At 48.2% G+C, this 13,976-nt stretch overlaps 1 protein-coding gene across 5 annotated transcripts in view; it reads right to left on the bottom strand.

Moving 5' to 3' along the window:
* LOC119967261 (4-galactosyl-N-acetylglucosaminide 3-alpha-L-fucosyltransferase 9-like) overlaps positions 1-13,976 on the bottom strand; it is a 98,751-nt gene that overhangs the window by 45,035 nt on the left and 39,740 nt on the right. The window contains exon 1 of one of the 5 annotated variants that reach the window (XM_038799554.1): positions 5,344-5,535. The exons of 3 other annotated variants lie outside the window; for them this stretch is intronic. The gene's annotated coding sequence lies outside the window, so the exon portion shown is untranslated. Of the gene's footprint in view, positions 1-5,343; positions 5,536-13,976 lie in introns of those variants that run through there. One more of the 5 variants, XM_038799559.1, reaches the window with a different exon arrangement.

The following is a 13,976-nucleotide window of genomic DNA, read 5'->3' on the forward strand; positions in this document are numbered from 1 at the left end:
ATAGGTCCAGTAATAACAAAAGGAATAAAACTGGAGATGTTAAGATTCAAAACAGAGGTAAAAAACCAACACAAGTGTACTTTACCTGAATGCTCATAGTATTCGGAATAAAGTAAATGAGTTGGTGGCACAAATCATCGTAAATGACTATGATTTAGTGGCCATTACTGAAACATGGTTAAAGGATGGTCACGACTGGGAGTTAAATATCCGAGGGTATCAAACCATTCGGAAGGACAGAGTGGATGGTAAGGGAGGTGGTGATGCTCTGTTATTTAAGGATGACATCCGGGCAATAGTAAGGGATGACATCGGTGCTATGGAGGATAAGGTTGAATCCATTTGGGTGGAAATCAGGAATAGTAAGGCGAAAAAGTCACTGATAGGAGTAGTCTATCGGCCACCAAATAGTAACGAGATGGTGGGGCAGGCAATAAACAAAGAAATAACTGATGCATGTAGAAATGGTACAGCAGTTATCATGGGGGATTTTAATCTACATGTCGATTGGTTTAACCAGGTCGGTCAAGGCAACCTTGAGGAGGAGTTTATAGAATGTATCCGCGATAGTTTCCTAGAACAGTATGTAATGGAACCTACGAGGGAACAAGCGGTCCTAGATCTTGTCCTGTGTAATGAGACAGGATTGATTCATGATCTCATAGTTAGGGATCCTCTCGGAAGGAGCGATCACAATATGGTGGAATTTAAAATACAGATGGAGGGTGAGAAAGTAAAATCAAATACTAGTGTTTTGTGTTTAAACAAAGGAGATTACAAGGGGATGAGAGAAGAACTAGCTAAGGTAGACTGGGAGCTAAGACTTTATGGTGGAACAGTTGAGGAACAGTGGAGAACCTTCCAAGCGATTTTTCACAGTGCTCAGCAAAGGTTTATACCAACAAAAAGGAAGGACGAAAGAAAGAGGGAAAATCGACCGTGGGTATCTAAGGAAATAAGGGAGAGTATCAAATTGAAGGAAAAAGCATATAAATTGGCAAAGATTGCTGGGAGATTAGAGGACTGGGAAATCTTTAGGGGGCAACAGAAAGCTACTAAAAAAGCTAGAAAGAAGAGTAAGATAGAGTATGAGAGTAAACTTGCTCAGAATATAAAAAAAGACAGTAAAAGTTTTTACAAATATATAAGACAAAAAATAGTGGCTAAGGTAAATATTGGCCCTTTAGAGGATGAGAAGGGAGTTTTAATAATGGGAAATGAGGAAATGGCTGAGGAACTGAACAGGTTTTTTGGGTCGGTCTTCACAGTGGAAGACACAAATAACATGCCAGCGACTGATAGAAATGAGGCTATGACAGGTGAGGACCTTGAGAGGATTGTTATCACTAAGGAGGGAGTGATGGGCAAGCTAATGGGGCTAAAGGTAGACAAGTCTCCTGGCCCTGATGGAATGCATCCCAGAGTGCTAAAAGAGATGGCTAGGGAAATTGCAGATGCACTAGTGATAATTTACCGAAATTCACTAGACTCTGGGGTGGTCCCGGTGGATTGGAAATTAGCAAACGTGACGCCACTGTTTAAAAAAGGAGGTAGGCAGAAAGCAGGAAATTATAGGCCAGTGAGTTTAACTTCGGTAATAGGGAAGATGCTGGAATCTATCATCAAGGAAGAAATTGCGAGGCATCTGGATAGAAATTGTCCCATTGGGAAGACGCAGCATGGGTTCGTAAAAGGCAGGTCATGCCTAACTAATTTAGTGGAATTTTTTGAGGACATTACCAGTGCAGTAGATAACGGGGAGCCGATGGATGTGGTATATCTGGATTTCCAGAAAGCCTTTGACAAGGTGCCACACAAAAGGTTGCTGCATAAGATAAAGATGCATGGCATTAAGGGTAAAGTAGTAGCATGGATAGAGGATTGGTTAATTAATAGAAAGCAAAGAGTTGGGATAAATGGGTGTTTCTCTGGTTGGCAATCAGTAGCTGGTGGTGTCCCTCAGGGATCCGCGTTGGGCCCACAATTGTTCACAATTTACATTGATGATTTGGAGTTGGGGACCAAAGGCAATGTGTCCAAGTTTGCAGATGACACTAAGATGAGTGGTAAAGCGAAAAGTGCAGAGGATACTGGAAGTCTGCAGAGGGATTTGGATAGGTTAAGTGAATGGGCTCGGGTCTGGCAGATGGAATACAATGTTGACAAATGTGAGGTTATCCATTTTGGTAGTAATAACAGCAAATGGGATTATTATTTAAACGATAAAATATTAAAGCATGCCGCTGTTCAGAGAGACTTGGGTGTGCTAGTGCATGAGTCACAGAAGGTTGGTTTACAAGTGCAACAGGTGATTAAGAAGGCAAATGGAATTTTGTCCTTCATTGCTAGAGGGATGGAGTTTAAGACTAGGGAGGTTATGTTGCAATTGTATAAGGTGTTAGTGCGGCCACACCTGGAGTATTGTGTTCAATTTTGGTCTCCTTACTTGAGAAAGGACGTACTGGCGCTGGAGGGTGTGCAGAGGAGATTCACTAGGTTAATCCCAGAGTTGAAGGGGTTGGATTATGAGGAGAGGTTGAGTAGACTGGGACTGTACTCGTTGGAATTTAGAAGGATGAGGGGGGATCTTATAGAAACATTTAAAATTATGAAGGGAATAGATAGGATAGATGCGGGCAGGTTGTTTCCACTGGCGGGTGACAGCAGAACTAGGGGGCATAGCCTCAAAATAAGGGGAAGTAGATTTAGGACTGAGTTTAGGAGGAACCTCTTCACCCAAAGGGTTGTGAATCTATGGAATTCCTTGCCCAGTGACGCAGTTGAGGCTCCTTCATTGCATGTTTTTAAGGTAAAGATAGATAGTTTTTTGAAGAATAAAGGGATTAAGGGTTATGGTGTTCGGGCCGGAAAGTGGAGCTGAGTCCACAAAAGATCAGCCATGATCTAATTGAATGGCGGAGCAGGCTCGAGGGGCCAGATGGCCTACTCCTGCTCCTAGTTCTTATGTTCTTATGACATGAATCCAAGGTCCCGGCTGAGGCCATACTCATGCGTGCGGAATTTGGCTATAAATTTCTGCTCGACAATTCTGCGTTGCCACGCGTCCTGAAGGCCGCCTTGGAGAACGCTTACCCGAAGATCAGATGCAGTCCTTCAGGTGTAGGGAGGGAGTTCCAGGATTTTGTCCCAGCGACAGCAAAGGAATGGCGATATATTTCCAAGTCAGGGTGGTGAGTGACTTGGAGGGGAATCTCTAAGTGGTGGAGTTCCCAGGTATCTGCTGTTCTTGTCCTTCTAGATGTAACTGGTTGTGGCTGTTGAAGCAACCTTGGTGAGTTTCTGCAATGTTGCCATTGTTCGTTGGTGGTGGAGGGTTTCAATGTTTGTGTAAGGAGGAGGAGGGGCAATCAAGCGGGCTGCTTTATCCTGGATGGTGTCAAACTGCTTGAGTGTTATTGGAGCTACACACATCCAGGCAAATGGAGAGTGTTCCATTACACTCCTGACTTTATCCTTGTAAATGGAAGGCAGGCTTTGGGAGGTGAGGAGGTGAGTTACTCGCCATAGAATTCCTATCCTTTGACCTGCCCTGGTAGCCACAGTATTAATGTGGCTAGTCCAGTTCAGTTTCTGATTAATGATAATTCCCCGGATGTTGTTTGTGGGGGATTCAGCGATGGTAATGCCATTGAATGTCAAGGAGCGATAGTTAGATCCTCTCTTGCAGGAGATGGTCATAGCCTGACACTTGTGTGATGCGAATGTAACTTGCCACTTGTCAGACCAAGCCTGGATATTGTTCAGGTCTTGCTGAATTTGGAAACGGACTGCTTCATTATCTGAGCACTCGTGAATGGTGCTGAACATTGTGCAGTCGTCCGCAAACATCACAACTTCTGACCTTATGATGGGAGGTCATTGATAAAGCAGGTGAAGATGGTTAGGCCTCGGACACTATTCTGAGAAACTCCTGCAGTGATGTCCTGGAGCTAAGATGATTGACCTCCAACCACCACAACCATCTCCCTCTGTGCCAGGTATGACTCCAACCAGCGGAGAGATTTTCCTCTGATTCCCATTGACTTCAGTTTAGCTAGGGCTCCTTGATGTCACACTCGGTTAAATGCTGCCTTGATGTCAAGAGCAGTGACTCTCACCTCACCTCTGGTCTTAAGCTCTTTAGTCCAAGTTTGAAACAAGGCTGTAATGAGGTTAGGAGCTGAATGACGCTTGCGGAACCCAAACTGAGCATCCGTGAGCTGATTATTGCTGAGTAAGTGCTGCTTGATAGTGCTGTTGATGACTCCTTGCATCGCTTTGCTGATGATGGAGAGTAGACAGATAGGGTGTTAATTGGCTGGGTTGGATTTGTCCTGTTTCTTGTATACAGCATACACCTGGGCAATATTCCACATTGCCGAGTAGATGCAAGTGTTGTAGCTGTACTGGAATAGCTTGGCTAGGGGTGAGGCAAGTTCTGGAGCACAAGCCTTCAGTACTATTGCCAGGATATTGTCAGGGCCCAATAGCCTTTAGTATCCAGTGCCTTAGCCGTTTCTTGATATCATGTGGAGTGAATCGTATTGGCTGAAGACTGCCATTGTGATGCTGGGGACTTCTGGAGGAGACCGAGTGGGATCATCCATTCAGCACTTTTGGCTGAAGATTGTTGCGAATGCCTCAGTCTTGTCTTTTGCACATATGTGCTGGGCTCCTCTATCATTAAAGGTGGGGATATTTGTGGAGCCTCTTCCTCCAGAGAGTTGTTTAATAGTCCACCACCATTCACGGCTGGATGCGGCTGGACTACAGAACTTAGACCTGTTGCACTGGTTGTGGAATCGCTTAGCTCTGTCTATTACTTGCTGCTTATGCAGTCCTGTGTTGATTCAAATGTATACATTATGAGGGGCATAAATAGAGTAGACAAGAAACATTTCCCCTTGGTCGAGGGATCAATCACCAGGGGTGATAGATTTAAGTTAAAAGGCAGGTTTAGGTGGGACGTGAGGACAAACCTTTTTACCCAGAGGGTGGTGGCAGTGTGGAACCCGCTGCCCGAAACGGTGGTGGAGGCAGCAACCCTCACAGTCATCCCATGGCATATAAGGCTATGGGCCAAGTGCTGCAAATGGGGTTAGTATAGTTAGGTGGTTATTTTTTACTGGCACAGACTCGATGAGTTGAAGGATCTTTTCTGTACTCTATGACTCTATGACTTAGAAAATGGCTTTTGGTCTCATCCCATCCGGGAAACAGATCGGTAGTACACAGCGTTCACTGCACCTAATGGCCTCTGATATCTCTGGAACGGTTTCACAATGATTTTGAAATTCAACACAAACTTTTCAGCTTAAGTAACAGAGATATTGCCAGACTTACCTCAAGTAGTAGATGACATCTATCGAACCACAGACGATTTACATCAAAATTTTGAATTTTTAGATGAAGCTTTTAAATGATTCCGTATAATGGTTATTTTATTAATCTTTGAAAGTCTCAGCTTTGCAGAGAGGCAGTTAATTTTCTTATCCTGCGTGTCACGAACACAGGAAGAGGTTTGCCAAATGTGTCTAGTCTAAAATTGGATGCATATAACTTCCAACAAAACTGAAAGAACTTCCGTCGATTTTAGGGTTACTAAATAACAATAATAATCATCATTTTGTTACATTAACGCTGCAATGAAGTTACTGTGAAAGTCTTGTTGTCGTCAATGGTTTAAATCAAAATTTTGAACTTTTTGATGAAGTTTTTAAATGGTTCCGCATAATGGTTATTTGATTAATCTTTGAAAGTCTCAGCTTTGCAGAGAGGAAGTTAATTTTCTTAGCCTGCGTGTCATAAATATAGGAAACAGTTTGTCAAGTATGTTGACGTTGCATACATACAACTGCCTACAAAACTGAAAGAACTTCAGTCAATTTTGCAAAATGGTTACGAAATAATAATAATCTTTATCAGTGTCACAAGTAGGCTTACATTAATGTTGCAATGAATTAACTATGAAAATCCCGTAGTCGCCGCACTATGGTGCCTGTTCGGTACATTGAGGAAGAAATCAGAATGTCCAATTCACCTAACAAGCACGTCTTCCAGGACTTGTGGGAGGAAAGCGGAGCACCTGGAGGAAACCCACACAGACATGGTGAGAACGTGCAGACTCCGCACAGACAGTGACCCAAGCCGAGAATCGAGCCTGGGCCTCTTATGGTAAAGCATTAATCCCTAATTATTCTGCACTAGCTAAACCTCCTGATGACCAGTGTACACCAAAAAATAACCTATTCATTTTCGCCCATGAGGAGTTTAAGTCACTGGGGAAACCATGATGGTCCGAAAAGCCATGGGATTCTCTGTTCCTGAAATAAAGTGTTGACGCCGGGGAAGGATCACGGACTTCCACAACAGCAAAACTGGCGCTGCACCTAGACCAATTCAGCGACTGTTAAGGGGCTAGCACCAGTGCAATCAATTCCAATGAGAAACAGTGCTGGATTCGCGATTGACACTGAGGAGGCTGACAAGCTGCAGCCAGATATATACACTGTACTCCTCACACACACCATCCCAGCCAACAATGGCAGCAAGGAGAGCGGTCTGGAGATTCACAGACGCCGAACTGGATGCCGAGGAGGAAAGGCGGTCCACCCCGTACCCTGACCCGGAAAGGAGGCTGCCAGCCTGCAGTTCAGCGTGCCTGGGCACAGGTGGCAGAGGCTGTAAGTGCCACAAGCATCAAGTAAAAAAACTGCACAACCTCCTCAGGGCAGCCAGGGTGAGTAGGCAGACTGTGCCCCTGGCACCAACCCCCGTTACACACACCCGTTACCCTACCCACCCCCAACCTGGAGGGCGGCCGAACCCCCATCCTGCACCACATGCCGGCACGCATACTGTCTGCTGTGGTTGGGTGTCCGAGCCACGGAAGCCACCAGCTACCCACCCCCTGGCTGCAAGTGGCAACTGTCTAACACTGCATTTTCCTGTTTCCCATTCCTAGGAGAAGGCCGTTTATAGCTGCAGGGAGCAGAAGAAGACTGGAGGGGCCCGTCAGCATGGAAGACCAGTGGACCCTGGACGTGGCCCTAGGAAAGGGAAGTCACTGGGATGGAGATCGGCTTCAGGCGAGGAAATGAGACCACACTTAGTTGCGGTTCTCCGTGACAAGTGTGTCAACCCCACTCCACAACACCACCCTCACCTCCACATCACCCACACTATCCCCACACCACCCTCATACCGCCCCCACACCACCCTCACACCACCACTCCAGCACCCTCTGGCCTGAGGACTAATCATGAGTCTTGTCTTGTGTCTTGGAGGAGCTTCTGGTGATGGGGTGGGTCCTTCTGGTGTCCACTGCTCACAGCCGCATCCACAGCCAGAACCCCCTGTATGTTGAGCATGGATGAGGCACCAACATAGAGGGGACCTATAAGCATGAGACCCACGACACCCAGAGCTTGAGTCTGATTTCCAACACATCAGTGAGACACAGCCAGTGTGGGAATTGGAACTTGATAATTTGGGGCAGTATGGTCATTTAAGAGGTAAGTAGCAAATTCAAATCTTCAAAACTGTTTTTCAGTTAAAAGGTCAGTGTCTAGCTCAATGTCTGATTGGCTGAAGCTGCCCCCACCCTAATTGCTGAGAGGCAGTTATCTGTCAGTCACCTGAGGCCTGTAAAGTGGCACAAGGGTGTAGATTGTATTCTTCTGTTTGAAGCTTAAATAGTGTGACTCATCTTCTTTAGCTGAGTTCTGTATAAAAGACAGACAGAATGCGCACTCAGTAAGCTTTGCACAGGTGAAGGAAACACATCCTGAGTGAGTGAGAGAGACACAGGCAGAGTGGAAATTGGAACTTGTTAATTCGGGGCAGTGTGGTAATTCAGCGCGGAGTGGGAGGAGGTGCAGTTTCCCGTTTTGTTTTGTTTCCTTCGTTTGGCTTTGTAACTAGTAATCAGCAGGTCCAGAGTGCATTCTGAGAAGCAGGGAGAAAACCAGGGAGCACCCGTGGGAAGGTAGGTGATATAAAATCTTACCCCCAGGTTCCAGCAGCCTTCATTTTCGGGAGCAGCTGAGAGTGAGAGAGCCGGAGACTAGCTTGGGATAGTGATAGATATTCTGCTATTCTTGCGCCAGCGTGCAAGACGACCGCCTGAAAGCTATCCACAATGACCTCTGCCACCCGGCTCGCCCACTACGTCAAAGCCCAAAATCTGCCTTTCTCCACCGAGGAGGTGAAAGCCATCACCTGGGATTGTGTGATCTGCGTGGTGTGCAAACCGCACTTCTATAGACCAGACAAGGCCCACTTGGTAAAGGCTTCCCGGCCCTTTGAACGCCTGAGCATCGATTTCAAAGGGCCACTCCCCTCGACCAATCAAAATGTGTACTTTCTTAACGTCATCGACGAATTCTCCCGCTTCCCCTTTGCTATCCCATGCCCCGATATGACCTCCCAAACAGTTATCAGAGCCCTGCACAGTATCTTCACCCTATTCGGTTTCTCCAGCTACGTACACAGCGACAGGGGTTCGTCCTTCATGAGCGACGAGCTGCGCCAGTACCTGCTCGACAAGGGCATTGCCTTGAGCAGGACTACCAGCTACAACCCCAGGGGAACGGGCAGGTGGAGAGGGAGAACGCGATGGTCTGGAAGACCGTCCTACTGATACCTACGGTCCAGGAATCTCCCGACCTCCCACTGGCAGGAGGTCATCCCCGACGCGCTCCATGCAATTAGGTCCCTCCTATGCACCGCCACCAACCAGACCCCTCACGAACGATTATTTGTTTTCCCTAGGGGCACTACCATGGGGGCTTCGCTCCCATCCTGGTTCAGGACACCGGGCCCGGTTCTCCTCCGGAAGCACGTCCGGGCACACAAAACGGACCCGCTAGTAGAGAGAGTGCTACTGCTTCACTCGAACCCCCACTACGCCTTCATTGAATACCCCGACGCCATCAGGACACCGTTTCCCTCCGGGACCTGGCACCTGGAGGATCCACCACCACCGCCGAGGTACCGCTCACACTGCACCCCACCCAACTCCCCATGCCCTGCGGGGCGCCTATAGATTCCCTGCCCACGCTCTGCGCCCCCGCGCCTATAGGTTTCCTGCGCCCCCCTTCGCCCGTCGCACCGGTCATGAATGAAGCTCGGACCTAAACACCCCCGGAGTCCACCCTCATACCCGCACCGACCGTCACCACCCAGCCACCCTAAGAGACTGCAACCCCGGTGCTCCGCCGATCCCAAAGGACGACTCGGCCACCAGACCGGCTCAACTTGTAGACCCGTCATCCCCGCCGGACTTGATTTTTTTACAGGGGGTGAATGTGGTGAATTCATACTGTATTGTAATTCACACTGTATTGTATTGCATAATATTATGTCCTTGTGGGCTCTATGACCAGGTAGGGCAGTGGATGTTGTCTATATGGACTTCAGTAAGGCCTTTGACAAGGTCCCTCATGGCAGACTGGTACAAAAAGGTGAAGTCACACGGGATCAGGGATGAGCTGGCAAGATGGATACAGAACTGGCTAGGTCATAGAAGGCAGAGAGTAGCAATGGAAGGGTGCTTTTCTAATTGGAGGGCTGTGACTAGTGGTGTTCCGCAGGGATCAGTGTTGGGACCTTCGCTGTTCGTAGTATATAGAAATTATTTGGAGGAAAATGTAACTGGTCTGATTAATACGTTTGCGGATGACAAAGGTTGGTGGAATTGCGGATAGCAATGAGGACTGTCAGAGACTGCAGCAGGATTTAGATTGTTTGGAGACTTTGGCAGAGAGATGGCAGCTGGAGTTTAATCCGGACAAATGTGAGGTAATGCATTTTGGAAGGTCTAATACAGGTAGGAAATATACAGTCAATAGTAGAACCCTCAAGAGTATTGACAATCAGAGAGATCTAGGAGTACAGGTTCACAGGTCACTGAAAGGGGCAACACAGGTGGAGAAGCTAGTCAAGAAGGCATACAGAATGTTTGCCTTCATTGGCCGGGGCATTGAGTATAAGAATTGGCAAGTCATGTTGCAGCTGTATAGAACCTTAGTTAGGCCACACTTGGCGTATAGTGTTCAATTCTCATCGCCACACTACCAGAAGGATGTGGAGGCTTTAGAGGGTGCAGAAGAGATTTACCAGGATGTTGCCTGGTATGGAGGGCATTAGCTATGAGGAGAGGTTGAATAAACTTGGTTTGTTCTCACTGGAACGAAGGAGGTTGAGGGGCGACCTGATAGAGGTCTACAAAATTATGAGGGGCATAGACAGAGTGGATAGTCAGAGACTTTTTCCCAGGGTAGAGGGGTCAATTACTATGGGGCATAGGTTTAAGGTGCGAGGAGCAAGGTTCAGAGGAGATGTACGAGGCATGTTTTTTACACAGAAGGTAGTGGGTGCCTGGAACTCACTGCCAGAGGAGATGGTGGAAGCAGGGATGATAGTGACGTTTAAGGGGCATCTTGACAAATACACGAATAGGATGGGAAAAGAAGGATACGGACTCCAGAAGTGTAGAAGATTTTAATTTCGATCGGCAGCATGATCGGTGCAGGTTTGGAGGGCCAAAGGGCCTGTTCTTGTGCTGTATTTTTCTTTGTTCTTATCCCAGCTTTCTCCAACACCCTCCATCATCCCAGACACACTCACCTTAGTTGGGCACTTTAGTGAAGAGGTTCCTGGGACACTGTCTGGTGCTCACCACATACATGCCCTGGTACATCAGGTGGAGGTAGAAACTCCTGAGGGGTCGGAGGGCGGGCCAACCCCTGGGACCAGCTCCTGCCACATGGGTCTTGGGCTTCTGGAACAGACAGTTCCATTGATCGTGAAGATGCAGTCACAGAGCCAGAGCTCTGAGGGGTTGTCGGCATCCAGGACCTGGAGGTGCAGGTAGAGGAGTCCAACCACGTGCAGGAGCAGGAGGTGGGGCCAACAATGCATGCCACCCAGGCCAACAACTCACAGGTTACATCCTCGGTAGAGGCATTGGGGGTGAAGGGTTTTGGCTATGGATCTATGTGTACAAGGCCTGGGGCAAACGGTGCAGGCGGTGGCCGAGACTAAGGACAAGGCTGTTGTCTCACAGGCAGCCATGTGCCAGAGCCACCTGGACCATGTAGCGGCACTCCTGAGTGTGGCCCAGTGAGAGCAGGCCATGGCTGAGAGTATTGGCTTCATTCCCCAGGCGCTGACCGATGTGGCCCAGACCCAGAGCGAGGTGGCGCAGTTACTGGCTGATGTGGCACAGAACCAGAGGCTGGTGGCTCAGTCACAGGATGAAGTGGCGCACTCCCAGGTGAATGTGGCCCACTCCCTGTGCTCCATGGCTGCAAGCATGCAGACCTAAACTGAGGCTAAAGTGGTCCTCCAGGACTGGCAGCACCAGATCGTGGGGGAGCCTGAGTGGATAGCTCCCCTCGCACCCCCATTCCTTCCATGGAGTAGCCCGGGTGCCATCAGACACCCCGAGGGAGGAGGAACTGATGGGGCCCGTGCCAGTGACTCCCGCAGGGGAGGTGCCGTTAAACCGCAGAACTGCGGACTCCCCCCCCCCCCCCCCACACCTCACACCCTCCTTCCTATACCTGGCACATCTGGTGGGCAATGGGCAGTGCAGGGTGGCACCATGCCACCTGGGGCATCCGAGCAGCAGCTGGGCCCATCCAGGCCCAGTCACCCCAGAAGCACAAGAGAGCCTCGCTGTCGGGAATTTGCCCCACTGGAGGCGGAGAATCGTGGAGTCCCCCGGAGAATACCAGGTCAGACCCGCTAATGATGTGCCAATGGCTTTTATTATCATAGAATTTAAAGTGCAGAAGGAGGCCATTCGGCCCATCAAGCCTGCACCAGCCCTTGGAAAGAGCACACCACTTAAGCACACATTTCCAGCCTATCCCCATAACCCGGTAACCCCACCAAACTCTTTTGGACACTAAGGGCAATTTAGCATGGCCAGTCCACCTAATCTGCACATCTTTGGACTGTGGGCGGAAACCGGAGCACCCGAGGAAACCCACGCAAACACGGGGAGAACATACAGACTCCGCTTAGGCAGTGACCCAAGCTGGGAATCGAACCTGGGACCCTGGAGCTGTGAAGCTGCTATGCTGCCATGCTGCCCATTGGACGGCTGTTCCGGAATGCATTGACGCCGCTGTCGAGACAACGGAGAATTGCAATTTTGGCGTAAGATCGGTGCCCGCCACGATTTCGGTGGATATAGAAAATTAGAACCAATTCTCCGTCCAATCGCATTTCCTGATTCCGGCTTTGGCTGACAGAGAATCCTGCCCCATAGATTTAAACACCAGAAAAAGTCAGTAACAGCTAGTTCTTAAGATTAAAATTGGATCTAGGGACAGACTGGTAGTGGCATACAATAAAGTTGAAATTACTCCTATTGGATACTATTCTTACAATTGTTCTATTGCTGAAGTGTTACAATGCTTTTGAAAGAACTCTGACTTTCATTTTACAAGTACTAATTAATGTACAACATTTGCATGGCCAATCCCTTAATTCTAATACAGACTTCTTGTCATGCTTTAAAAGATTTAAGCGGACTCCCAGAGAACAGAGTGGTAAGTTATTCCTGAACAATTTGACTTGTAATCCCATCTTCAAATGGAGGATGGGGATCCCGAAAAAGAAAGACAATACTCCCCAACATAATCTCACAGACTGTAAAGAAGTCTGGTATTGTGTTGGCTCTTCAGTGACAATACTCCACCCAAATGAATTAATGAAATCCTCTGCAGGGATGGGACTCACAAAAGAACAATTTGAGGAGTCCAGATATATCCCGAACAAACCCATAGAAATTCCTTGAGGACCCTATTCTGCATAATACGCAGAAGCAATGGCATGAAAAGAAGAAATGTAATGGGCAGTTTCTAAAAGCACAGTACTTATATGTACAGATTCAGCATATGCAAGTAACGTTGGAGGTTCTTAAACCCGAGACACTACACTTGTAGTGTCCCCCACCCTTCCACTTCCTCTAACCTGAGGGGTTGAGTGAATATCAGGTAAGCTCTTCATTTCTTTTTCTTGTTTTATCTAGGGGGGATGGCAGGGAAGGCAGTACAATGCTCCTCCTGGAGAATGTTTGAGGTGAGGGGTGCCGACAGTGTTCCTACTGATTTCACCTGTGGGAAGTGCACCCATCTCCAGCTCCTCAAAAATTGCATTAGGGAACTGGAGCTGGAGCTGGATGAACTTTTGATGATTTGGAAGGCAGAAGTGGTCACAGATAGAAGCTTCAGGGATGTAGTTACTCCGAAGAATGAAGATAGATGGGTGACGGTGAGAGGGGCTGGGAGGAAGCAGTCAGTACAGGGATCCCCTGTGGTCGTTCCCCTTAGTAACAAGTATACCGCTTTAGATACTGGTGGGGGGGGGGGAACTTGCCATGGGGTACAGGTGTCTGGCACTGAGTCTGTCCCTGTTGCTCAGAAGAGAAGGGGGGAGAGGAGTAGAGCATTAGTCATTGGAGACTCCATAGTTAGGGGGATAGATAGGAGATTCTGTGGGAACGAGAGAGACTCGCGGTTGGTGTGTTGCCTCCCAGGTGCCAGGGTCCGTGATGTCTCGGATTGTGTTTTCGGGATCCTTAAGGGGGAGGGTAGCAACCCCAAGTTGTGGCTAGCTCCGCCCACAGGGAGCTTGTGTATAAATATGCGTGTGAGTCACTCAGACCCTAGTCTACAGCTGCAGATGGAGGAATAACATAGCACAGCAATAATTCCTCTATTGTACTTGCCTCTCGTCTTTGAGTGATTGCTGTGTGATTTTCCGTTCACCATGGACATCAGAATCAAGCCTGACCATCTGCAGCTGGATCCGCAGTCGCCTCACGCCAGAAAATACTTTGTTCACTGGCTTGCAGTCTTCGAGGCCTACATCTCTTCAGCGGACCCTCTCCCGACGGAGGCTCAGAAAAAGCAACTCCTGTACTCCAGACTTAGCTCCAGTGTCTTTCCGCTAATTCGAGA

The sequence above is a fragment of the Scyliorhinus canicula genome, chromosome 6 (assembly GCF_902713615.1).
Source record: "Scyliorhinus canicula chromosome 6, sScyCan1.1, whole genome shotgun sequence".
Taxonomy (NCBI): Eukaryota; Metazoa; Chordata; class Chondrichthyes; order Carcharhiniformes; family Scyliorhinidae; genus Scyliorhinus; species Scyliorhinus canicula.